This window comes from Phoca vitulina, unplaced genomic scaffold, assembly GCF_004348235.1.
Source record: "Phoca vitulina isolate PV1807 unplaced genomic scaffold, GSC_HSeal_1.0 scaffold18, whole genome shotgun sequence".
In the NCBI taxonomy this organism is placed as follows: domain Eukaryota; kingdom Metazoa; phylum Chordata; class Mammalia; order Carnivora; family Phocidae; genus Phoca; species Phoca vitulina.
In genome coordinates this window covers 32,515,300-32,540,554 of record NW_022589721.1, presented here as the reverse complement: position 1 = coordinate 32,540,554, position 25,255 = coordinate 32,515,300, and the positions used below count along the sequence as shown (strand labels likewise).

Here is a 25,255-nt window from a genome sequence, read left to right as displayed (position 1 = left end):
TTATTTTCCCCATACCTTTCAATAGCCTCTTAGTAATTTTTCTGTATAGTTAGTCATATAGACTCATCTCTTCTTCACATTTTATTCCTGGCAGACAATTTCCTGGAGATCTCTGTTCTCTTCTTTGCTGAGCTGCCTGCTCCTGAGGCCTTTTATTGTGTTGTCCCTGGATGTTCCTCTGTTCTCATCCTTTGGCTTTTGTCCGGAGTTGGATTTTATGTTTGTGGCAACTTTTGTCTTTGTCTTTCTTCACTGACTTCTTCATTTTGGTGGAGTTAATTACTTTTTTTTTAAAGATTTTATTTATTTGATAGAGATAGTGAGAGAGGGAACACAGGCAGGGGGAGTGGGAGAGGGAGAAGCGGGCCTCCCGCTGAGCATGGAGCCCGATGCGGGGCTCGATCCCAGGACCCTGGGATCATGACCTGAGCTGAAGGCAGACGCTTAATGAGTGAGCCACCCGGGCGCTCCGGAGTTAAGTACTTTAAAAAGATGGTACAGTGTCTTTGGACAAGGTGAAGACAGCCTTCGGCATTCCTTCCTCTTGAGCAATGCTACTCCAACATGGACTTGTTTCCCTCTCTCCTGGTGTACAGACACCATTCTGGAATCTCCCTTCATCCTCATCCTGGGGATTCCCTTATCCCTTCTTCATGGAAGCTCATGCCTTGCTCATATTTTGTTGATGTTCATGTTTTGGTGGAGGACTTTCTCCAGTGGCTTTCTGACATAGGATGCTTAGGAGGCAAACCTTTTGGGACCATGTGTGAATCAAACTTGATTGATAGTTTGGGTATAGAGTTCTGTATTGGCATTCATTTTGGTTCATAAATTCAAAGATTGCTCCATTGCCTTCTTGTTTTCATGTTACTGTTTTAGAATTCAGAAGCTATTCTGATTTATCCTTTGTATGTAACTTTTTTTCCCTCCCATCTTTAGAAGCTTGTAGGAGTTTTAAAATTTGTCCAAGTCTTTTGAAATGTCATGATGGTATACTTTGTGTGGGTCGGTTTTCATTTACTGTGCTGCATATTCATTGGGTCCCTTCATCTGGCAACTGGTACTTTTCAGTTCTGGGAATACTTTTTGGTGTTACTGTGCTGAGGTTTTCTCCCTTTCGTTTCCTTATTTTGTTTTTCTGGAAGTCTTTATAATCCAGAACTTGCCTGTCCTGGGCGAAGATTGTAATTATCTTAATACTTTTTTCTTCTTCCTTCCTTTGCTCCTCCTCCTCTGCCTTTTTTCTTTCTTTCTTTGGTCTTTTTATTATCTGTTCAGGGAGATGACTTCAATTTGACTTAACCTTCTTCTTCTTTTTTTTTTTTTTTTTTTAAGATTTTTTTTTTTTTTTTTTTTTTATTTGCGAGAGAGAGAATGAGAGACAGAGAGCATGAGAGGGAGGAGGGTCAGAGGGAGAAGCAGACTCCCTGCTGAGCAGGGAGCCCGATGTGGGACTCGATCCTGGGACTCCAGGATCATGACCTGAGCCGAAGGCAGTCGCTTAACCAACTGAGCCACCCAGGCGCCCCTTACCCTTCTTCTTTAGTTTATTATTTCTGATTTCAGAAAGGTTCTTTAGATTTCCAAGGGTTCTTTTTCTGTTCTTCGAGAAAAACATCCTGTTTTTGTTTATTGATCACAGTGTTGTCTTACCTCTATATTATTGATAGTTTGTACAGTCTCTGTTTCTTTCAGGTTTTTTCCTTCCTTCTCCTGTCTCACGTGGTGGGGCCCTTTGACTTTTACATCAGGATATTCTGGGGGGCCATGTGTTAGGGGGTCCTCAGTGTTAGTATCTGTCTTTTGGGGCTGATCAGATTCCCCAGAAATACTCTCCTGTCTCTCTCCTGTAGAATTCTGACTTCAGAATCTGGGAGCCAAGGGTGTGTGTGTGTGGTCTGTTGTAGGGGAGCTGGAGAGTTCACCATTCACTGTGTATACAGTCATTAGATCTAGCTCTGTTCAGTGCAGCTGGGCAGGGTGACTTTAGTCCATAGATGTCTCTGCTTTTTCCAGGGAATGACCCCCCGAATCTTCTGTCAGAGTGAGGGGGAGTCACATTGTGCCTGGTGTTGAGGTTCTAGTTTCAGCTTCCATGGCCTTGCCCAGCTCCTCTGTATTTGAGGCTGTGCCTTCTTTACCCCCGTTCTGTCTGCGCTGGTCTTCCAGGACACTGCTGTGCAAGGGGAATTGGTTCTCAGTGTGTCCCACTGCTGAATCAGGATCTGGCTCTCTTGTGCCTGCTGACTCATTTACTGTACTTCTGTCTTTTATATTGTTTGGGTCTCCATCTTCCATGTTAGAAGATTTTCTCAGAGCTTCCAAAATCTTGGCCTTTTTCTCCTTTCAGTTCTCCCTGTGCTGTTTCAAACATTTTTAAAAATATTTTATTTATTTGAGAGAGAGAGAGTGTGTGCGCGCACGACAGAGAGAGCAGAGAGCACAAACGGGGAGGGGCAGAGGGAGAGGAGAGGGAGAAGCAGACTCCCCGCTGAGCAGGGACCCCCCCCCCCCCCCCCCCGCCCCCGACGCAGGGCTCGATTCCAGGGAGATCCCAGGAGCCCGACGCAGGGCTCGATCCCAGGACCCCGGGATTACGACCTGAGCCAAAGGCAAATGCTTAACTGACTGAGCCACCCAGCCACCCCTGTTTAAAACATTTTAAAAAAAATATCTCTTTAGGGGCGCCTGGGTGGCTCAGTTGGTTAAGCGACTGCCTTCGGCTCAGGTCATGATCCTGGAGTCCCTGGATCGAGTCCCTCATCGGGCTCCCTGCTTGGCAGGGAGTCTGCTTCGCCCTCTGACCCTCCCCCCTCTCATGTTCTCTCTCTTTCATTCTCTCCCTCTCAAATAAATAAAATCTTTAAAAAAAAAAAAATATCTCTTTAGTATAATTTTAATGGGAGGCAGTGGAATAGATGTCTATACTCTGTCATTGTACCGTGCACTTATTATCTAACTACACCCTATTTTACAGTTTTTGATATGTTTTAATGGTTTTCAGTTGCTTCACTTGTATTTTTTAAGCAGAAAGTAGGTTTGAAGACAGGGATGTGGTGCCCTGTTTTTACCCCTCATCCCAGGTGTTGCCCGGTGGGCATGCATGGGAGGTGATGGAAGTGGCTGAGGTGGTGAGTTCAGTAGAACTTCAGGGTTTTATATGCGCATGTTGTGTTTCTCCTTGTCAGGTTCTCGGAGGACTATGGAAAGAGGAAAGAGAAGCTAGGAGCATTTCCTTTAAACTGATGTTTGATTTCTTCACAGAGTTATCGTGGCCTTCGGAACTGTGAGTATAATTCTCTTGCTACATTTGTGTCTTGGTTTTTTGTTTTGTTTTGATTTTTCTTTCATCTGTCTTAGGGTTTCTTTGACATACAGTAGAAACAAATAAAGCTAGTTGATTTTGCACAGTAGGTGAGGGAAGAACTATTAGTTGTTTAGTGCCTTTTACGTGTGCTTTGAGGCAGGCGGGATAACAGTAACGTCCGGGATAGTGGTAATGTAGCAGCGTGTGCTCTCGAAGAGTGCCCAAGCACTGCAAACACTGGGAGTTCCAGCTGCTCAGTGAGTCTTCCCGGTAACCCCATGAATGAGGCTACCCTTTGCCCTGTTTCACATTTGCGTAACTGAAACAGAGGTTAAAGGTTATAAGTTAGTAAAGGGCAAAGCTGGGATTCAGACTCAGTCTGGCTTTGGAGCCTGTACTTTTTACTTGTGTCTTTTTCTTATGGGCTCTGGATTCAGATGTTGGCTTGGCTACTTGCTTACTGACTCTTCACTAACTCCTGAAACCTAGCTTTCTCTCCATTCTAACTCTTTCCTGACTACCTAAACCTAGCTCTCTCCTCCGACCAAGGGTGCTGTTGACAGGACTGCTTTCCCAGGGCTACGGTGAAAATGCTGTAAGAAATGTGAAATGTACTCAGCATTCACAAATGTTAGCAATTAATACTCGGTGGCATTTTCCCTACTTTAATGAGAGGAAAACCGAGCCCCAGAGATTGGGTTATTTGTGATTTGTTAATTTGTAACCTCGGCACTTGTGCTGCCCTCAACAGTTGGGAGGTTGTAGAATTGAGATTCTGTCCCAGTTTGTCTTGTTTCCAAAGACTGCTCTTTCTGGTAGACCTAGTGGTAAATCGAGGACAGGTAGTTGATAGACGATTCATAAATCTCTCTTGGGGTATTAGCATTGGTAAACATTTTATTTTACCCATACGTTGCTTTGGTAAAAGCCTCATGAATTTAGACTTCATGGATTCAGAATTCAGGATTATTTATAATTATACTGAATTTGGCTTTGGCAAATGTCTTTGTTTTAGATTTCCAAGGGGCAGGGCCCTGGATTGTTTTTCCATTTCCTTCTGGGGGTCAGTTCACTTTCCTCTTTTGTTCTCCTTTCTCCCCCAAACCCACTTTTGTTTCTGCCAGGATTAGGTATTAGGGAAGGGAAATTATGTCATGCATTTTCAATTTCCAAGTAAGGCCTGGAAGTTGTGCTCCTTTTCTCTAATTCCTTCTACCCTTTCTTGGCTGCGAGAGGCACCTGCTCTGTGTGTGTGCTCTGCCAGGTTGACTATGCTGTCTTTTGGAGAAGGCCACGCCCAGCTGTTTACACCCCTGTCTCCCCCGCCCCGCCCCGCACATTCCATGTTTCTTCCTGTAACAGTGTGCTATATTTATGGGGTACAAGTCTGTTTCTGCATCTTCAAGGGCAAAGATTTTATTTCATCTCTGCATGTTTTCTGCTTGGCCCATAGGTAGTTTTCACTAAATGCTGGATGAAGGAATATTTAATGTTTGCCACAAAATAAGTTCTTTTTTCTTAGTGGATCCAAACAAGAGGGAGAATATCAAGTATAACTTTTCAGCAGCATTAGCTATTAAAAATAGTTCATCTTGGTAGAGCACAAGACAGTTTCATATTTAGCAGAAATTACACAGAAATTTTTCTTTTTAATGTGGTGTGCAGTGGAATGGAGGCCTTACAGGGAACTGAGAGCCCGTTCATGGCTCACTGGAACTTTGAGCACTGGGATATAATCTGCTGCTTCTAGTTTGGCACTCCCCTCCTCTCCCACCCCTGTTTGAAAATATGTAAACCCAGGAAAATAACCTTATAACCAGTGTTTCTGTAATTGTTTCCCCCAATTCTGGACAAATGGTGAGGCCACATTAGTCAGCCTGGCTTTGTCCAGCATCAGCTTAATGATCTGCTGAGATCTGGGTCCCTTGGTATACCTGAGTGCCCTGGTCCCCTTGAGCCCCTGTAGGATGGATCAGGTTCTTGGTTCTTGATTTGTTTTGGGGTGTTGCATTATAAGGCAGAAACTTGGGATGGAGGTGTTTTACAGCCAGAATTCTAGGAAAGCAAAGAAAAGTTTTGGAGGAGTTGAATTGCTGGAATACGTATGGAGATTATTTTCAGGGAATGGGGTGTGGGGAGGCAGTAGACAGAAAGGAAGGTTGCCTGGAGACCCGTCTGAAAACCCCCATTTTGTGAATAAAGATGGCTTTTTTAGCATCAGGGCAGCTGAGAACAATTGACATAGATTGAACTCTGAGGGTCTGGAGCTGTTTATTGAAACAGAGAGTCACTAGGGTCAGGCGTGCTGGCTGTCGGCTTGCGGGGGCAGCTGTCCCTCGGTGTTCAGCCCTGAGATGCGACTGAGCTTTGGAAAGCTGGTGTGTGGGGAATAGCCACCGGCGGTGGGGGAAGGTAGAGGACAACCAAGAGACCTGTCGGCAGGCCATTGAGGGAGCCAGGTGAGCAGCAGTGGAGGCTTGGACTGGAGCAGGAAAACTGGAGGTGGTGAGAAGCAGTTGGGCCCTGGATGTATTTCAAAGGTAGAACCAGTAGGGTTTGCTGACAGATTGGATAAGGGGTGTGAGGACAGAGGGAGGAGTTGAGTTGACTAGAAGGCTCTTGGCCTGGGGAACTAGATGGGGGGAAGGCTGTGGGTGGAACTTGGTGTAGAGGGGCAGATGGGGAGCTCACTCATAGGCATTTTAAGTTTGCGATTCTGTTAGAGATCCAAGTAGAGATGTCATGTAGGCAGTTGTAAATAGGCATTCGGAGCTTGGAAGAGAAGTCTGAGCTGGAAGTGGCAATGAAAACGCAGTGACACTCTGTGATCACTGAGGGAGTGAGCACAGAGAAGACAAGGCAGCCCGAGCCTTGGGCCACTCTGCCATCGAGTGCTCAAGGACGAACGTGAGGAGTGGTTGGCACAGAGCAGGTGTGAGGAGGACCAGAAGCACTGGCACCATGGGAAGAAGGGAAGAAAGTTCCAGGAGGAGGATGGGATCAACTCTGTGAAGTGTCAGGAAAGGTCATGATGAGGATTGAGGTTTGGCGACTTGGAGGGCGTTCTGGCAGCGTTCAGAGCAGTGTGGGGGCGTGGTCAGAATGAAAGCCGCTCTGGCCGTGGTGTGAAGGGGGAGAGAGGAGTGAGACGGATTGCGTCCCGGTGCCTTAGGTCCAGGGTATGTACAGTCATCCTCACACTTAACTCACCATCTGGTTGCTGAGCAGCCCAACCCAGCCGGGTCCCTGAGGTCCGTGGGGGTGTTTTCATGTTGCAGGTGGGGAAAGCTCAGGGTCAGAGCTCACAGTAGCTTTCTCAAGAGTACGGAGCTGGTGGGCGGTGATGCCAGGACGCAGACCACGCATGCTGTCCTCAGCTGCCTGCCTCCTGAGGGTTTCGAGAGAGACTATTGAAGGGGGAAAGGGAGTAGTGTGGTTGAAAAGTTGGAGGAAAACACTTATGTCCTGCTTGAAATGCTTCTATTAGAGATTCTGTTTCTTTTTCTTACTAGCAAATTTCACTTCTATCAGAGGTGGTAGGAGCATGTGTTCAAAAGTAAAATAATGTTGAAAGGTACAGCGGGCTCCTGTCCTGCCCTCCACCCACCATCTGCCTCCCGGAGGTGCCTGTAGTCCTGGTTAGCTGTTTCTATTAGCATTTATGTCCACGGTTCCCAGCAGTATCTGTGTAGAGGCAGGGTCATCGATGGGTTAGTTTTAGAAAAAGTTACATTTTGAACTCCCATTTTCCGCGCATAGTTGTATCACAATTTTTGTTTAGATCCATAATTTGGTTAATCGTTTTGACTTTGTTAATGTTGCTCACCTTTGAGCCGGTTAATGTAGCATGATTATATTTCCTTTTTGTTCAACTTTTTGTTTCCCTGTTTTCTTGAGCTTAACAGTTGCCACTTTTTTTTTTTTCTGTTTACTTGATATTCTTAAGAGTTCTCACTCTCTCTGATAGCTCTGTAAGTAAGGTCTCTTAATAAAATTTTCCATGTGCTCAAGCATATTACTTTTGTCTTCACCCCCAGGGACATCTGTTTTCTTGCATGCTGGACAGGTTGCTCTCCTGGCCTGCTAGAAATGGTACCAGGGTTGAGGTGTGCAGGGCAGATCCTGCCGGAACGGGTGAGACCAGGTAGAGAATGCTGATGGGGAAGACAGTGATGGGAGGCCCAGAGGGAGGGGGGCAGAGTCCTCCTGAGGGAGCAAGTCTGGGAAGGGTGAGCGTCGTTCATGGTAGTTGGGGAAAGGCATTCCAGGTGGAGAAAGTGAGAATAAGCAGAGCTGGACAAGATTGGTTACTTTTTGTTAACCTACGAAGCCTCTGTTGTGGTGCCTTGTTAGGTGGTATATATTAACTTAGTTACAGACTCTTCCTTAAAGAGATTTAAATAGGTTTACATGGGAAATATGACATTCAGATTGTTAAACATCTGTCATAAATTTTTTATTTTTTGAAAGATTTTATTTTTTAAGTAATCTCTACACCCAACGTGGGGCTCAAACAACCCCAAGATCAAGAGTCGTACGCTCTACTGACTGAGCCAGCCAGGTGCCCCTGTCATAAATTTTTAGTATATGTGCTGCCGAAGCAAGCACACCCCTGTCATAAATTTTTAATGTTTTCTTAAAACCTGAGCATAGGATATATCAAGACACTTAAATCCAGGAGATAATCTTAAACTGTTGATTTCATGTATTGGTTCATGGAAAAATCTTTATGGAATATCTGTCACAGAGGCGGCCTGGCCCGGCCAGTCATCATGCAGGAGCAGACACTGTAGCCCCCAGTGAGCGACCACAGGACATTTCAGAGGCTGCTCTGTGTCCAGCGGGATGCGCAGGATGCTGTGCAGGGAGGCTGGGGGTGTCATGGAGGCGGGCAGGTGCAGCCCTGGTCTCTGGCCCAGTTAGGGAGGCCCATCAGGAACGAGATGGTGCAGAACCAAGAGTGAGTGGATTGGCTTCTTTTGAAAAGAAGCATCGCTCAGTTTGAAATGCTGAGGCAAAATTGTAAGAAATAAAGTCCATAAGTGCCTTTCATCACTGCCAACTCCAGGGCACCTTTTATGTTGACGCCGGGCTGTTCTCGTGGGACGGTCAGCACCCTGTGTTTAGTTGAGTGGGTCTGCCGTGTACAGACGTTACCTGCTGTCTAAGCTGTCACTTCATACAGCTTTGCGAAGAACACCCTTTATCTTTCCAATGTTAGTTACGTTTGTGATTCAGGAATTGTATGTGAGGGAACTTGTCAGAACTGTGATACCTGCCATTTCTGTGGGTCATTCATTGTGTGTATTTGAGTTGAACGCAGTTTTTATAATAACAAGGTAGTGCTTACTGTCCCCGTGTGGTAGAGGAGAGCCTGGAGCCGGATTACGGGACTGTCTGCCTGAGGCTCCATGTGCTGATGGCAGGCTCTCCTGTTCCTTTGCGTGAAAGCTTAGCCCCTGTTCTGAAGTGCGTTGGTGCTCCTGTGTGTGGGCCCTGACGGTGTGGGGGGGGGCTGCCGCCCGCTGAGCGGTGTGCAGACCCTCAGTATTGTCGCGTGCCCGCCACGCCTCCGCCATGTAGGAGTGCATTGTCACTGGTGTTGCCAACCATTGCGTGTGGTTCTCGGTCATTGGTGTTCCTGCTCACACTGGAGAAAGATTGGGGTTTCATCAAATACTTGTAAAAATGGGAAAATAGGTCTGTTTCTGACCCTAGAAGTAGGCAGGCAGCTTTTCCTGTGATTCTTACACTCTGAGTAAGGGGGAGAGAGGATATTTCTTTCTACCTGCCTTGGCATATTGTAGATATTGGGGGGCGCGCAAGTAGGGTGTTGAGAGTGGGGATGGCAAGGAAGCATTTTAGATTTGGGTCTCCTGCTCCTGAATTCTAAGTGGTTTAACAAAATATACAAACTTTCCATCATTTCTTCTTTGAAAAACTGTCTATTAAAAAGGATAGGTGTCTCAGCAGAACATTCAACTGAAAAAATGGCCAAAATATTTGAGTAGCTAATTCCTCCATTTCCTGTAGATAACAGTAAGCACCCAGGAAGACGCTCACCGTCATTCATCATTAGGGAAGTGCCTGTGACAGCCTCAGTGAAGTGGCACTGCAGTCCTATGAGAAGGCCTCCCATACCCCAAACAAGGCAGCGGAAGGTAACCGTGCCCAGGTGCAGGGGTGTGGGACAGCGGTAACTAGATCAGGTTTTGCTGGTGGGGATGCAAAGGGTTGTAACCGTTTTGAAAAATAGTTTGGCAGTTTCTTACAAACTTGAATATATACTTTCCATACAATCCAGCAGTCCTACATGGAGGCCTTTATCCAAGAGAAATGAAAACTTATGTCTACACAAAGGCCTGTCTATGGTTGCTTATAGCAGCTTTATTCATATTTACTGAAAATGGAAAACAACTCAAAGGTCCATAAAGTGGGAAATGGGTGAACAGGTTGCGGAGCCCCTCTGCAGTGGGATCCTGTTCGGCAGCAGAGGGGTACTGACTACTGACATCCTCAACAGAACGGGCAGGTCTCCAGAGCGCTCTGTTAGCGGGCAGACGCAGAGCTCTATGCAGCTGTGGTTCCACCCTGATAACATTTGGATAAAGACAAAACTATGGGAACAAATCGGATCAGTGGTTGCCGGGGGCTGAGTCGGCTGAGTCGGGGGGAGGAGCGGATTGAGTACAAAAGGGCATGAGGGCGCTTCGGGGGTGATGGAAATAGGCCATGTCTTCCCTGTGAGGGTGGTTATACACTGACTGTGTTAGTCAGAACCCAGTGAACAATGTTTTACTGTATGTAAATTTTACCTCAATAAGCCAAACCTAAAAAAAGATAGGTGACTTATGTATATACACACGTAGGTATTATGCACACACATTTATACACACACTTGAGCTCGATTTTTCTTTCCAGTGGATTAAATTTTATTTTTCTGGATTAGGTGTCCTGGAAGTTTAAGTGAAACAGGTTATAGCACGGGCACTTCCTGAAAACGTATGATCTTGGAGTCTTTGGTTGATTTTTATATTCTTATCCATGACCTGAAGGCTTTATAATGTGTTTTGTTTTTGTATAACACGGTTACATATTATAGATGTCATGTAATTAGCATAAATAAGAGGTGTTTTAAAAGTTAAATTGTTTTAAGATTCCTTCCATGTTGTTCAGGCTCTTGTAGCTGTGGAGAAAAATAGTTCTACTAGCTTTAAAAATTAATAAAAAATGTTTTCTCTGATTCATGACAAACTTGATAGTCTTCGGCGCTATCTTTAATCAGCTACAGTAATTGTAGGGTACAATTATATTTTAAACCGCTAGACATAAGAATGTACACAGAAAATAATACAAGTTAGCTTCACTAAACTTAAGGCTTAATTGTGATTGTAAATCAGGTCTCTTCACAGTATGTAAGAGGGTTGCTTGTTATTACAATGTGGTGCTTTGTGATGTCCTGCAGAGCAGTTGTTTAGCATTTTTTCCTAATAAACCCTTCTTAGCAAAGCCACACCAGTAGGCAGGGAGGGGGATTAGAGTGGAAAGTTGTGTGTGTTTTTAATTTTCATTTAAAAATCAAAATTTGTTTGACTTTAGAAAATAAGAAGGCCATTCATTTAAATGATGAGGTCTTCATTATTTTATGATCAGAAGATATTGCAGTGTGCGGTTATAATGGGATCAGTGATACAGTAAGGTGCATTGTAAGAGGCCCTCCCTGAGCTACTCTGTGTTTGCTTATCACATGCGCTGCTCTGGGTTCTTAGGGCTGGCTTCACTGTCTGCGGTAACCTTGTACTCTAGATGGTCATCACGCAGGAAATCTGCACCGTAGGCCTCCTTGAGAGTTGTGTTTGGGAACAGAAGAGAGGATAGGATGTTCTGCCTGGCATTTTTTATTGTCTGACTCTGTCCCTATGTTTTGCCCCGGGAATCTCTGCGTGAACTGGTTTTGAAGGCTTGGACCCGTGCTGGGATGCTTCTTGCAATTGGTGACGTGTCCAGCTGCTGTCAGCCGGGTGGCAGTCCTGGTGCAGTTGTCACGGTGCAGCCGCAGGGGCTCCGTGTGCGTCTGTGTAAGCAGGTGTGCTGCCGTACGACACGCGTGGAGGGTCCCTGCCACTCACGATGTCCGCTCTTCCACCGAGAAGTTGTATGTGCAGAATAGAACAGGAGTAGACACGTGGAGCATGAAGTTTTAAAAGTGTTAAACCGTGTTTTTCTTCTATTTTTCAGAAGGGTACTTAACGGGTCTTCTTAAAATGTACTGAAAGATACGAAACTCAGTTTTGGCTTTTCTGGATGACTCAGGATCCTCAGTACTAACACCTGTCAGCTAACAGGTGTTAGTACTGGGGCTAACAGGTGTTAGTACTGGACCATTTCCAGTGTGTGGTAGCCCCACTTCTGCCTTTTTCCTCAACGTCAGGCTGTGCGGTGGGCAGCCTCTGAATGCCCTTCCACCACCTTTTCTAATTTGTTGCTCCTTGTTTTTGTTGTCGTTTCTTTGTTTTAAGTGAAACCTTGTTTTCTTTTATGGAAAAGTTGTAAGAAGTAATATAGCCAACTTCCAAATACCCTTCACCTAGATTCACCAATTGTTAACATTTTGTGACATTTGCCTTCGTTCCCCGCCCCCCCACCTCTGGATATAGATATACACACACACACACATTTATTTTCACACACTGAACCCTTAGAGAGTAAGTTGCTCATTTCATGCCCTTTACTCTTAGATACTTCAGTGAATATTTACTAAGAACAAGGACTTTTTACATAACCAAAAATAATCCGTATAGGTATCAAATTGGCAAAATTTAACATTGCCTCATTCTCTGGTATACAGTCCATATTCATAGTTGCTCTGTTAATTACAGCAGTTTTCCCCCATACAGGACCCAGTCTAGAATTACATGTGGTATTTATTGATGTTACTGTGGCCTTTTTAGTCTGGATATGTTTCTCAGCCTTTCTCTGTCATGGCATTGACTGTTGTAGTTGTTTCGTAGGTCATTCTTCCATTTAGGTTCTTGTGATGTTTTCTCATGATTAAACTCAGATTATGTATTTTGGGGGCCAGGCTATCAGAGAAGTGGTACTGTGCCTTTCTCAGGGCATCATATCGTTTCTCATATCCATTATATCCATCTCAAGATGGCACATGATGCCGGCTTGTTCTTTTATTGGTGAGGTTAACACCTAGGAATTTGTGGGGCTGCAGATTCTTAGACCCTACTCCTGACCTGCTAAGTCAGAAACTTAGGGCTTGAGGCTATGTTTTTAACAAGCCCTAAAAATTATTTTGATGTATTCTAAAATTTGAGAATTACTGATCTCAGGTGATCAATTAGGATGACATGACATCTGCCTAGTGTCTGCACTCTAAATTAGCATTTATCCTTTGTAATTACATGAGGAATCTGTAGGGGGAATATTTGAGGCTGTGTGACCTTTTGAACTTTCAAACTGATAGTTTGGTCCCTCACTGATGATTCTTGCTTGAAACAGTTACTAGGTAGTCGCTCAGTGGGGATGCTGTTCCTTCTCACCTGTCAGCTGGTATTCTCCTGTAAGGAGAGTTTCCTCTCCTTTGTTCACTCACTCACTCGTTCACCAGCTAGCACCTCACGGATCCTTGTTTGATTCAGTGGCTTATAGTCCTTAACTCTCGTTCATTCTGATGCTGGAATGCCCCCCGATTTGGCCTTCCCCAAGATCATCTCCTGTGTTTTTTTGACGTGTCCCCATTATTTTCTGACCATTTCCTTCCTTTTGGCCAGTAAGATACTCCCAGCATTTCTTGTAGTTTCTCTGCCCCGTCGTGGAATCAGCTATTTCTTCAAGTATCCTTGGTTCCTTCTGGTGGGAAATGGAGTTTAGAGGCCAGGGTCTGAGTGATAGGTGCGCTCCTTTGCCGCCAGGTGTTACCACTTCCCAGCGCCCTCTGTGTGTGCACACGTGCATTTGCACCTCTACTCAAGATGCAAACATCTTGTTATATTTTTATGGGCTGATGAGGTCTCTGATTAGTTTCATTGGCTTCTAGTTGATACTTTTTTGGTAAGCTCCGGCCCCTGGGGGGGCGGTCTCACATGCACCTTTGTACTTTGGTAATTAGTTAAAGGTTGGCGTAGAATGTAGAATTCTCAGATTTGGGGGTTTGTCTTGGGGTTCCCCTACTTCCAGCATCCCTCCTCTAAATTTCAGTTGGTCCTCCAGCCCCCACCTCTTTATTCTAAGGCCTCATACCATTGAGACTTCTGCTTTCTGCCCCTAGAGCTCGCCCTGGGGTGGGAAGCACGTTTAGTCAGAGGAGCAGCAAACTGACAGGTGTCCCGGGGTGACTCTGTTGTTCAGGGGAGAGCCTTCACCTCTGCTGTGTGCCTCTGGGCTTCCTGGGTTGTCCGGCCTGTGCACAGTTTCACCGTCTGCCAGGGATTTGGGCAGTGTATTTATATTCAGACTTGGAGCTCAGCATTTTGCAGCCCTCTTGTATCTAAAATTTCCCCCTTAAATTTATAGCCACTTGGCTGCACATTAAGATGGTACAGTAAGGCTGCAGCCCTGCCCTCCCAGAGTGGGGGCTCACAGTATTGCCAGGCAGGAAGGTGACAAACACTCCTGGTTTGTACCCGATGCAGGAGCAATTCTGACAGTAAATTCTTCTCAGGTGCTTGCCTGCCTTTGGTCATTCTCCAGTTCCTTCACATAGTTGTTTTTTAGTGAATTTGTCTGATTTTTATAATTATCTATGGGAGAAATTGCTCCATCGTCTTCCTGTAACCATTATGGAAGGCTCACACTCCCTTTTGTCTTACTATTTTTTTTCCCTCTGAAATCTAGCTTCATCTTTATTTTTGTACCCAGTGTTTCATTATGGTAATTTTCAAGCAAATGGCAAAGTTGCGAGAATTTATGGTTAACATCCATAGACTCCTACACCCCCTGGATTCTACCTATGGTGTGTTACTATTCTTGCTTTCCCACATAAATAACTAATTATCCATTCCTCCATCCACTAATCCATTTTATTTTTTAGGGTGTATTTCAAAGTAAATTGCAGATACCAGTATACTTCAGTGTATGTGTTTCAGCTTGCATATTTACTAGAGTTCATTATTTGTTTAGGGTGTTTTCTTTCAGTGTAAAATTTATATACCAACTGCACGTCACTCAAGTGTACATTCACTGAATTATGGCAAATGCATCCACCTTTGCAACCCAGACACTTACTGAAACAGACCATTATCATTTCCCCCGAAGGTTCCTTCATGCCCTTTGTGCTCAGAGTCCTTGCCCCAACCCCTGCTGCCGTCCTCACCCTGACGCCTGACAACTGCTGTTTTCCCCCTCAGATCAATTCTGCCGGCCCAGGAATTTCCTGTCAACAGAATCATACTGTGTGCGTGATGTGTGAGGCTTGTTTTAGCGTAGTATTGCTGAGTTCATCCATGTTGTTACGCGTATCTGTAATTCATTCCTTTTTAAAAAAAAAAATTTTTTTTTTGAGAGGGAGTGGAGGAGGGGCAGAGGGAGAGAGAGAATCTTAAGCAGGCTCCACGCCCAGCACGAGGCCCAGTGTGGGGCTCGATCTCATGACCGTGAGATCACAACCTGAACAGGAACCAAGAGTCGGATGCTCAGCTGACTGAGCCACCCAGGCTCCTCCTTGTTCCTTTTAATTGCAGAGTTGTATTTCATTGTATGAGTCTATCATATCTTGTTTATCCATTCTTTTCTTGATAAACACCTTTATTTTTGAAAGAAACTTTTGCTGGGTGTGTAGAATTTTAGGTTGACAGTTATTTTCTTTCAGCATGCTAAACATGTTGTTCCATTATCTTCTGGTCTTTGTGCAGATTTGTGAAACTTATTTTCTACAACTTTTTCATCTCTGATACTCTGCCTTGCAAATTTCAGCCACTCAGCTTCCCAAAACTTGACGTCGTCTCTCCTCACCTACCTGGGGCTGCTGCGCTCTGCTTGGATTCCCTTCCTGTGCCCCTGGGCCGCGGCGGCTCCCAGCTGGACAGAGAGGGATGATGGGGCTCGCAGGCCTGCGCTGCTCACTGTCTCAAGATCTGGAAAAAGCAGTTTCATGGATTTTGACCATTTTCCCATTTGTTAACCATGGGCGGGGGGTTGGGGGGATGGGGAGGGGCGTTTTCCATCCTAGTTACTCCTGCATGTCTGAAGTGGATGACCCTAAGTCAGTACTTTTTGTTCATATGCTCTATTTCTAAATTTTCGGAAAAATATTATGACAAATTTACTTGTAATGTTAATTTAGCTACTGATTTTATGATCTAGAGAATCTCAAGTTAATTTCCATTTTTACAGAGGGGAATCTGTATTTTGGCAAAACTTTCATTTTAGTTATTTTGTTATTAAACTGGCTTAGGGTAATTGGTTTATTCTGCATTGTATTTAATGGAAAGTAGCATTTCTTGCCTGGTTTACCAAATGCTGGGCTGTCTGTCATGAACGTAACAGTTAATCCCAACTCCAGGCAAAAGCGTGTTTGTTCCAGTCTCTTGCCCACCCTGTTGGTGCTGTGTTAATGTATGTGAGCAGCAAGGATAGCTGGGCCTGGTAATGCGTGAACACGAATAGGAGGAAATGTGGGAGGATTTAGTCACTCATTCAGCACGTAGTTGAGCTCCTGCAGTGACCCAGGCGCTGTACAGAGATACTGTTCATTTTTTCCTCTGATCTTTCAGATGATTGGGTGGAGATTTGGAATTGTTTCTGGCTTTTCTCCTAGTTTTTGATATAAATTTTAGTAACAGTCTATCCCTTTAAAAAATACCTTTGTTAATTTGTGAAATAGAGCTTATCGTTAATAGTTAATGCTAGAACTATGAGTATTAATCAAAATAATTTTTTACTGTGTAAATCTTTTATGAAATGACATACCATAAAACGAGTGTGCATATGCTGCATAGTTTTTATCTAGTAGTGGCGGCTGCTTTGAAATAAAAAGCCCAGGAGAATAATGGTGTTTGGGTGTGTGTATGATGTAACCTTGGTACAACATAGGTTAGGACCTACTCTAGAATGAGGGACTGACTGATTTCTGGGCCTCATGGCTGGCTGGACTAGTACTTGAGACTTAATGCGGAAGGATTTGGGCTCCTGGAAATGATAGTTTTGTTCTGGACCTGCAGTGTTGTTGGAGGCCTACCTGTTGCATTTATGTGGAAACCATTTATCCTACATTATCACCTTTTGGTGGACCTAGGGCAGATGAAGCTTGGTCAGCCCTTGAGCTAAACTTTACCTGGGGAAACTTTAATCACTCATGTGTGCGCTTCGTTTTGTCATAAATCCTCATATAAATTTCTTGAATGAAAAATTCTGAATTAGTATATGATTTTTAAAATAACAATTTATTGGTTCTCTTGAATTTGACTTTCAATCTTAAATCTTCAGATTCATAAAAGGTTAAGATATACTTTTATTTATTAGGCAACGAAGGTCATCTTCTGTTATGGTGCATAAATCTGGAAGATTGTTCAGACAGTTGAAGAAAATGTTTCTGTTTGCCCTTACCCCCCACTTTTTTTCCCCACCTTACTTTTATTTAAGTAAGAAGATGTGAAAGGGAGGGAAGTCAGTGTATACCTTTTTATGCAAAAAAAAAGAAAATGGAGTTAGTTGATAAGTGGATTTTATCAAGAAGAGGAGGGTGAAAAGCTTGCATGGCGTTTACATAGTGATCACGATAGCTGATTACACAGTAGGACCTCTGGTGGTTGCTGCCCGGAATCGGCCCAGATGGCAGTGCAGAGTTACTCCCTTTGCTGCAGCTTGTGAGCTTGGTGACAGGTGCCTTCCGTCTGCGGTGTGTGACCTTGTGTTAAGGGGGTGGGGGTGGGGGCTGTGACAGGTGCGCACCAGGGAGAGAGTGTGCGGTCTTCCCCGAGAACTGCGAGCCTGAGGCTGGGCTCAGCTGAGCCGGAGGATGGTAAGAATGAGAGTGTACACAGTGTAGTTTTATAGAGAGATGATGTTGTACGAGGTGTGGATTGTAGCCCCAAGGTCACGTGGCAGCGGCTGTCAGGTACTGCATACGTTTTGGGGACTAGGAATATGTAGTTAACGTTTTACGTTAAACCCTGCAGGTATTGATGCTGTTATTTTTGTGTTCTCTTATTCTTGTTAGATTAATTCACGTTTCTGTTATTTACTTAAAGATAGTATTTGATTTCCATAAAAAGCTTGGGAAATATGCATTAGGAAATTCCTGTACTCAGAGGTGGTTCTTAGGCGGGAATTCAAGGATGCCAATGAAAGGAGTATGCCTTAAGCCAGCTGTGAGTCTATCCAGACTTTATATATACTTACAGCAAGAAACAAATGTACTTTCTCTCATAAATAATTTAAATGCACTTTACGTAGACAAATTCATTCATAACTTTATTTTTAGCACAATGAGGTGTGGAAATACTTAAAACCATAGCTGAACTAAATTATAGTTTCCCTAGGAAGTAAATATAAAAGCATGCAATAATGATTATAAGAAGGAAATTTAAATACTTTTAACATATTTTTGCGGTTCCTTGGTCCTTCTCCCCCCAGTCACTTAATGGGAAGTAAAACAGATTTTTAAAAAAAATATTCAAATTAGGTATATATATGTTTTAAGTAATTCCTGTATTATAGGAGATCCATGTTCCTCTCTGTTATAATTAGGTCTTATCATTTTCCCCTCAGATTTTGAATGTGTTCAGTTGTTGCTTTTAATTATCTTTCCATCTGTTTGTGATGTTTAGTTTTCCTGTTTTTAATGAACAATCTTATTATCTATAAGATGCATGCATGGAAAGACTGCATCCCAGAAGAGCAATAGTCAGTGTTATAATGGCTTTAATTAACTGAACGAAGCTTTTTTTCCTAAAATATTATCTTTCTGGGAAGTTAGTTCTCTAGAATACCTTCTATCTTAATGGATTGAGGCTGCAGGTACAGGTAATTTTTTTAGATTTCAAACTTTTGTGGGACTCAAGTTGAAAATGTTATATAGTGTTTCAACTTACAGTTTTGTCTACTTTTAAAATGTAGTACACTAAAGGACATAGACTGTGGGACTGATAAGTTTTTAGTTGCTTTTTTACATTTGCTCTTGGAGGTGTGCAGAGGCCTTATAAGGAGTTTCAGTTTGGGAATTAGGAGCAGACAGACTGTCCTTGAGGTAAGTCCAAGATCCGATCTTCTTCTCAGGTTAATTAAGGTCCCTGGAATGTGACAACAGGAGGCAGGAAGGTGCCCACAGTTGGCATTCCAGGTGAAATGGGTGCAAACCAGTTGCTCCTTTTGTCTTTGTTGGGGTGTCGTTTACAGTGGGGCTCCCCACCCATTCCCCAGTCTTCCCTTTTAGCCATTTGTAGACTTTGGACTGCTCTGTGCATTTAGCTATAAATGTTGATTTATCCGCACATGTTTTTCTTCTTTTGACCTCTTCAGAGGATTTAGATTTATAAAAATTAAAATGCCCATTGTGTCTTCTTCTGGTTTGCCCACAGTTGATTGTATTAGTTAAAAAAGGATTTGAATTGAGAAAGGTTTGACCTACTCTTAAAGGATGAAGACATACTGAGAATTGACATTACATAGATTGTCAGCACATTAAAAAAAACATAGTTCCGTTTTGTTGGTTTCAAATAATAGAGTGAATCTGAGGTAGGTCTTCAGAAGCCAGTTTAGAACTGGATCTTGGCTTTGAATCCCTCGTAGCCAGCCCAGAATGAGATAACCCTGTTTATTAGCAGGTGAGGTAACTTCGTTCTGGGAGGACTTGTCCAGTCAGTGGGTTCCTGCAGCCAGAGAGTCATGGAGACATCTGAGTCTACGTGTTATTTATACTAAGGATCCATCAGGATAAATTATGATGAGACATACATGCTCACCTTTGGACCAGGGGAGCTGCACCTTTGGTGAATTGCAATCTCGATTCTGGATCCCTTCTCTAGTGGTTCATGTGAACGTTTTTTCCCAGTGTAGCCTGTGCTATAATGTGTATAACAGAGCAGTGTCTTGGAGCATTGCATGGGTGGGAAATGTTGGCTTCTTTCTCCATTTTGGTTCTCTCAGTTGTGGATGGCTTGCCTAGCAGATATACAGAAAACATTTATTTACTGCTTAAGTTGTTCTGCCCTCCCCTTTCCTTTAAAACTCTGGGTTCTGATTGGCTCTGCATTTTAAACATGCTCACTTCTGCTTATGGAATTAAGGTATGTGTGACAACATTGTATTTACAGTGCTGCTTCATCTTTAACTCAGTTGGCTATTAGAAAAATGAATGTGTGTGGTAGGTGTTCTTCAGTTCTTTTAAAAAACTTTTTATTGTGGAAATTTTGAAGTATACATAAAACTAAAATCGGATAATGAACCTTTTTCAACCTTCTGCCCTTATTTGTCCTATTTCCTCTCTCCCAGACTTTTGTTTGGCTGGAGTATTTTAGACCTAATCCCAGACATCATATAAAGTTTCACCCATAAAGTTCAGTATATGTCCCTAACAGATAAGAAATATAACCGTAATACCTTTACCATGCCTCCCATAATTAAAAGTAACTTAAAATCTTTTCTCTCAGGGCACTGGGTGGCTAAGTAGGTTGAGCATCAAACTCTTGATCTCAGCTCAGGTCTTGATCTCAGGGTCGTGGGTTTGGGTCCTGTGTTGTGTTCCACACTGGGTGTGGAGCCTATTTAAATTAAAAAAGAAGAAAGAAAAAAAATAATAAAATATTTTCTCTAATAAAGCTAGGTAATGTTTAATTTTCTAATTTCCCCATTTTTTTAAAAAGCCTTTTACCTGTTGGTTGGCGTATCTCTAACATTTCCCACTCCCTGCTTTTTTACCCGTTCAGTTTTATTTTTAAATAACAGCTTTTGTTGTTGCTCTTGAAGAAACTGTCACTTATCCTACAGAATGTCCCACATTCTGAATTTGGCTGATTGTATCATGTGATGTCATTTAATTCATAAATTTCAAAACTGGTTGCTAGGAGTCCAGTTAGAAAGAGCTTCAACTCTGGGGGCCAGAAGACTTGCTGTTGGCTTCACCTCTTAGGGATGGTGCCATTAATCATTTGTTCAGATGGTGTCGTGATTCTTCCACCTAGTGGCTTTTGCAGGCATTGATGGTGGTTGCCTGGGTACTTTGTATCAGAATTGCAGAAACAGTGATGATCTGATTCAGCCATGCCTTCTGTACTTGCTTGCCGGAGCTTTCTTGTTTGTTTTTTAACTATTTGGGTATCCTGAAATGTAGCCTATACGGAAAAGGTAGGATAAATGCATAATTCTTGTATTTACTAGTTTCAGAATTGTTGGCTAAGGGGCCAACAAACTCCAGTGGTGACTTACACAAGGGAGAATTATTTTTAGTATCATAAATGCATAGATGTTAAGATGACCTCTATATGTGTGTGTATGTGTACACACATATGTATAGGTTAATTTACTGCAGTCATTCTTTTTGATGGTCAGATTGCCCTTCATAGATATCTTCTGTGTCCTTAGGAAATGGCTCCAGTAATTTTTTATAGTTTTCTTGTTTATGGGCACTATAAAATAGTTCCAGGCTCAGTTTGTACCTTTCTTGCCACAGACCTGAAATCAGCCATCTCTCTAAGGAGCCTTGATTCCTTGTAGTGGGAAATGGTGTTTAGAGACTATAATCTGGATACTGTGGTAGGTAATGCTGGCATATTGTTGCTTCTGGGCTTTTTTAGGGTATAGAGATATGAAGTGTGTATTTTTTGGAAAGAGAAAAGAATAAGTCATGAGTTTATCTCGATACTTCCGATTTAAGATTAAAATGGTTTACTTCTTTGATTTTATGTTTGTATCTCATTTCTCTTTTGCTTAAAATCTTGGTTCTTAACATTAGCCCGTTTATGTCATTGCTTCATCATTCATGTGTGTGAAACTTGTGTTGTCCTTTCAGAATAACCGTGCCAGTGTCACCACTGACAAGACCTCTGAACGCATTTGAACATGGCTTCTCTGTTTCATCTTGGTGTCATTTATATTATTACTAAAAACAGCATTAGATTTCGTTATAGCTCTTGAATGCCATAGGATGTACCAGACTAGGATGCACAGTCAAATTACAGCTCCTCTCTGAAGTTATACCACCGCTTTGAAAGTTAGGCTTATTTGTTTCATTTTTGCTTTTGAAGGTTAGGGAGCAGTGGGAAGTTGCAAACACAGCTGATGGGAGTGTCACTTTGTACATCCACTTCGGACAGTAGTTTGGCAGCACTTACTGAAGTGGAGAATGCACACTGGCCTAGTGGTTCCATTCCAGGTGGACACACAGCAGAGATGCGTGCACAAGAAACGAGTGATTTGTAATAGTCCCGGACTGGAAATAGCCCACTGTTCATCAAGGGTAGAATGGACAGAGAATTGTGGTACATTCGTATGATGAAGTCCTATCTAGCAGTGACTATGAATCTCCATGCCACAGCATGGATGCTTTTCCTCAAAACATACTGTTTAAAAGATGGCTAAGCCCCAAAGAGTACATACTGTGTGATTTTCTTGTAAATTTTAAAAAAAGGATGTTTTTGAATTTCCACATTCTAATGTGGAACGTATATGTGTGTATATTTCTTAGTGTAGCTCACCCTGACCACTTTATTTAATACTGCAACCTGCATTCCCCTATGTGCACACTTCCTATCCCTCCTACCCTGCTAAGCTTAGTAATTTTTAAAGTAACACTGCTTGATGATATACTGTATAATTTAGTTATTTATGATTTTATTGTTGTCTCTCTCCCCTGATAGAATGTAAACTCCTTGTGGGCAGAGAAAACGTCTGTGTGTGTGTGAGAGAGAGAGAGATACTAGAGTCGGTGGTAGCTTGAAACCAAATAGGGTGGGTGTATTTATACCACAGAAATCAGCAAATGCCACGCATCGGGGCTTTCCCCTCTCACTCCCCACAGATCCGATTGTTAACTACTTAGCAGTGCATCCTGGCGTGTATCTCTTTGTACACACACTGAGGTGTTCATGGTCCTGAACAGAGCCTGGCACATAGGACGTGCTCACTAAATTCTTAGATGACTTTTATTATTGAAGAAATTTTGAGGTGCAAATGCAGAAACTTATACTAGCTAAAGTGGAAAAAGGGAATATATCATTTTAAGTAACTTGGAATGTATTTAACAAGTAAAAGTTACCACTTGGTATCGGGAAGTAAGTCTCTAGAAAGTCAACTAAGAAAAAGAAGTACCAGTAAATCCTAAAGGAACTGTAACTACTGTGGAAAAGAAATGATAAGTCTAATAATTCTTTGATCTAGCCTTGTTTAAAATTACAAGAAATTAAAGATCAACTCCTAGTCCCCACACCCCCACAAGCCCCCCACCCCTTGGTAGTCACTTCATTGGTCTTTATCCCCAGCCCTCGGCAACCAGCCACTCATCTCTCTGACGTACAGATTTGCCTGTTGTGCACATTTCATGCAGTTGGAATCCTGCATCCCGTACGTGGTCTTTTGTGTGCAGCCTCTCACTTAGGGTTCCATCCATGTGGTAGCAGGTGTCGGCATCATGGCTTTTGATGATGAGTGATGCGCATCCATAAACACGCTGCGCTTGCCCCCGGGTGTTTGGCCCCCCAGAGCCGTGTCTGTTGCTCTGGCCTTTGCCGCAGTTGTGTGTGTGCAGAGCCCGCGTTCCCAGCCTCCGTCTCGTTCCCCAGGTTGACAAATACGGAGCGAAGGTGGAAGCAGCTGCGGAAGCCGGCCCAGCTTCTTGGCTCTTCACCCTTGGAAGCTCTCACAGCCCCTCTCATTCCCACGGCCTCAGCAGCTCCAAGGAGGGTATTTTATCTGCTTTTCACAGTTTTCTACTTCCAGCTGTTGCCTCTGTCTTGGATTCAGAAGTCTCACGTCTCTTTTTTTCATTTTAGTGGTTAGAGATTAATTTCTTGATTTAAAAGAGGGGGGAAGGAGGAATCTTCTAGTAAGTCAGCCATTTACAAGCGTTCTTTCGTGTCGGTCTGGTGCTTGTGAGGCTCGGTGTGGCTTGTGGAGTCGAGGTGTTGCTGCTGAAGGCAGGCCCTTTGGACTGCAGTAAGAAGGAGAGAATTTATGATTTCTGCCGTGTCACGAGGCATGGGACTATCCATAATCAAACATTAATTTTGCTAACAGATTTTCAGGCCTTGCCTCCTTTATTTAAATTCAGACATTTATAAATCAAGGAGTTTGCTGGTCCAGTGTAAAAAATTCATTGTAACTGTTTCAAGTAAGACAGATAAGGCTCTGACAGTTGAGTTACTGTGGTTCTGGGCCTTGAAAAAGAAGCATTAAATACCTTTTTTGTCCTCACTTTAAAAAAATTGAGTGATTGTATTTAACATGCTTTGGGCAGAAATGTTTCTAGGCTTACAAACCCCTTAGGTGATAAGGCCTGGGCGTGGGGAGCCTTGGAGTTGAGGTGGATGGAGCCGCCAGGAGAGAGTGAAATGTGGAGAGGACCAGGATTTTGGTGAGGCATTGGTGGAACCAATGAAAACCTCGGTCATCAAGATAAGTAATAGCTTGATGCAGTGTTTTTTTAAAAAAACATTAATGCAGAAAATCCATGATGGAACAAGATACCAAAATTTTAAATAAAGATAGGATCAGTATTACTCATTTTTCCTTTAGCCTTATGTGCTAATGTGTGAATGCTCCTTATTCCACCTTCATTTCTACTTAGAGTTTCTGCTCTTATTTTTATTACTTAAAGTAAAAACATAGATAATCGATGTTTTTACCTTTTAAATATAAGCACTTGAAGTTTGAAATGTCCCTCTAAATACTCTCAGCTGTGTTCTAAAGATTTTGATGTTCTAGTTTTATTATCACTGTGTTCTGAACATTTTCTGATTTTTTTTTTTTTATTTGTTATTTGATGCATGTGTTACTTAGAAAGGATTGCTTTCTTGGGAAATATTGGGGACTTCACTAGATACTGTTTCTTTAAAATAGTTACTTTTTATGTTCACTTATTATTTTGAAGAGAAATATACATGGCACAAAATTCAAATGAGTGGGCAGGGAATCCTAAACCTCCCCGCTCTTTCTTTCTGCTAAATTCTCTGGAAGAGTCACTGTTCGTAATTCTGTAAACGTCTGTGGGTGATCCGTGCATATACCAGGAAGCACATGCATGCATGTATTTTTCCTTTACAATGAAATACCACAGTCTACATACTCTTCTATACTTTTTTTATTATTTAAAATATATATTTTATTGTTGCCTCTGTCTTGGATTTAGAAATCTCACGTCTCTTTTTTTCATTTTAGTGGTTAGAGATTAATTTCTTGATTTAAAAGAAGGGGGAAGGAGGAATCTTTTAGTAAGTCAGCCATTTACAAATGTTCTTTCGTGTCGGTCTGGCCCTTATGAGGCTCAGTGTGGCTTGGGTAGCTCAGTCGGTTGAGCGTCTGACTCTAGATTTTGGCTCAGGTCATGATCTCAGGGTTGTGAGATCGAGCCCTGTGTAGGGCTCTGCTCTGGCAAAGAGCCTGCTTGGGATTCTCGCTCGCTCTCTGCCCCCCAGCCCTCAGCTTGCATGTGCTCTTGCTCTCTCTCAAAAAAAAAATTGTGTATATGTATGTATCTATCTTGAAAATCTTTGCATTTTAGGACTGGGAGTTGTAGTTTTCTTTTATACCATGTGGACTTTTTTCATTAATGAGTGTTTTCCAGTGTCCGTGAAAAATTTTTAGCAAATACCTTTTCCAAACTTTATTTACTCATTTCTTTTGACATGTAGGCTGTTCCTAGTCTTTGAGTTTTGTAAATAAACCTATGACTCATTTAAGCCTCAAACTGCCTTAAACCTTAAAGGGGATTACTGGAGGTTTCTTAGACTGGTCTACCAGAAGCTGGATCTGTGGGTGCAGTGGCTTACGTGCTTGTCTTCTCGTGGG

General features: G+C 42.8%; 1 protein-coding gene across 3 annotated transcripts in view; it reads left to right on the top strand.

Annotated features, from left to right (window-relative positions):
• The window catches only part of PTK2 (protein tyrosine kinase 2), a 259,862-nt gene that overhangs the window by 22,491 nt on the left and 212,116 nt on the right, over positions 1-25,255 (top strand). For 2 of the 3 annotated variants that reach the window (XM_032415591.1, XM_032415581.1), the window contains exon 2: positions 3,189-3,286. The exons of the other annotated variant lie outside the window; for it this stretch is intronic. The gene's annotated coding sequence lies outside the window, so the exon portion shown is untranslated. The remainder of the gene's footprint in view (positions 1-3,188; positions 3,287-25,255) is intronic. 3 annotated transcript variants of the gene reach the window in all.